This window comes from Arachis hypogaea, chromosome 17 (assembly GCF_003086295.3).
Source record: "Arachis hypogaea cultivar Tifrunner chromosome 17, arahy.Tifrunner.gnm2.J5K5, whole genome shotgun sequence".
In the NCBI taxonomy this organism is placed as follows: Eukaryota; Viridiplantae; Streptophyta; class Magnoliopsida; order Fabales; family Fabaceae; genus Arachis; species Arachis hypogaea.
The window spans coordinates 124,447,840-124,449,711 of NC_092052.1; the positions used below are offsets into that span (position 1 = coordinate 124,447,840).

Below are 1,872 nucleotides of genomic sequence, written 5' to 3' on the forward strand. Positions count from 1 at the left end.
CTGATAGAGGACCTAGTTTCTGTTATAAAACTGTGAGTGGTCTTAGAGAGTTCAGAGACTGTGATTGCTAAGTTAGAAATGCTCTGCTTTTAGAAGTTTCCATCTATTGCTGAGAAGATGGGAATGGTGGTCTGTTGATAAACCTATTTTGGGTTCTTCCACCTTGATTATTGTTGAAGCCTTGCTGAGGCTTCTGTTAATCCTTCCATGAAAGGTTAGGATTATTCTTCCAAGAGGAGTTGTAAGTGTTTTACATAGGGTTATACCATGTAATTCACCGCTTCCAGCATGGGTTGATCTGGATCATAGGCATCTCCATCATAGGAGGTGTCTTGAGTGCTGCTAGCTGCAGCTTGCACTCCAGTCAAGTGCTGAGAGATCATATTGACCTGTTGGGTCAAGATCTTGTTCTGAGCCAATATGGCATTCAGAGTGTCATCTTCCAGGACTCCTTTCTTCTGAGCTACCCCATTGTTCACAGGGTTTCTCTCAGAAGTGTACATTAATTGGTTGTTTGCAACCATTTCAATGAGTTCCTGTGCCTCTTTAGGCATTTTCTTCAAGTGGAGTGATCCACCTACAGAATGGTCCAATAACATCTTTGACATCTTGGACATCTCAGATAGACCATCATAGAAGATACCTAGGATAGTCCATTCTGAGAGCATGTCAGGAGGACATCTCCTGATCAGTTGCTTGTATCTTTCCCAAGCTTCATAGAGGGATTCACCCTCTTTTTGTCTGAAAGTTTGAACTTCTACCCTGAGCTTGCTCATCTTTTGAGGTGGAAAAACTTGGCCAAGAAAGCATTGACCAACTTTTCCCAAGAGTCTAGGCTTTCTTTAGGTTGAGAATCCAACCACAGCCTAGCTCTGTCTCTGACAGCAAAGGGGAAAAGCATCAGTCTGTAGACCTCAGGATCCACTCCATTGGTCTTAATAGTGTCATAGATTTGCAAGAATTCAGATAAGAACTGATGTGGATCTTCCAGTGGAAGTCCATGGAATTTGTAATTCTGTTGCATTAGAGAGACTAACTGAGGCTTTAGCTCAAAGTTATTTGCTCTAATTGCAGGTATGGAGATACTTCTTCCATAGAAGTCAGAAGTGGGTGTAGTAAAGTCACCAAGAACCTTCCTTGCATCTCCTCCATTGTTCTGTTTGGCTGCCATGCTTGTATTTTCAGTTTCTTGTTCGAAAAGTTCTGTGAGGTCTCTTCCAGAATGTTGTGCTTTAACTTGTTGTAAACGCTTCCTTAAGGTCCTTTCAGGTTCAGGATCAGGATCAAAGAGAGGTTCTTTATCTCTGTTCCTGTTCATAAACAAGAAAAAGAAGACAAGAAAGAAAAAGAATGGGGGCTCAATGTCAAAGAATAGGGAACTCCCTATGAGATGTGAAGAAGAAAGAAGAATGAGGATAGAAGAATGAAATGAAGAGTTCGAATAAAAGGAGGTAAAGAATTCAAAAATTTAGAAGTGAAAAGAGAAACTAGAATTAAAATATTTTTTGTTTTTATTTTATTTATTAATTGAATAGGAAATTAAAAGCTAATTAACTAAAAAGATTTGAAAAGTTAGAAGGTAGTTTTCGAAAAAGAAGAGAGAGAGAGCAGTGAGAAGTTTTCGAAAATAGAAGAGAGAGGAATTAGGAAGTTTTGAAAAAGAAGAAAGAGAAAACAAGTAACTAATTAAGAAAGATTTGAAATTAAGATAAGATAGAAGATTAGAAAAAGAATTGAAATTAAAATTTAAAATTAGAAAAGATAAGATAAGAATTTGAAAAGATTTGATTTTGAATTTTGAAATTGAAGCAAGATAAGATAAAGATTTGAAAATAAGTTTGAAAAGATAAGATATGGTGAAGATTTGAAAAA

General features: G+C 37.0%; 1 non-coding gene across 1 annotated transcript; it reads left to right on the plus strand.

Annotated features, from left to right (window-relative positions):
• The first annotated feature begins 666 nt into the window (after positions 1-666).
• LOC112768894 (small nucleolar RNA R71) lies at positions 667-770 on the plus strand. The gene has a single exon (XR_003186271.1). It is a non-coding gene; the product is annotated as a small nucleolar RNA R71 (small nucleolar RNA).
• Positions 771-1,872: the final 1,102 nt, after the last annotated feature.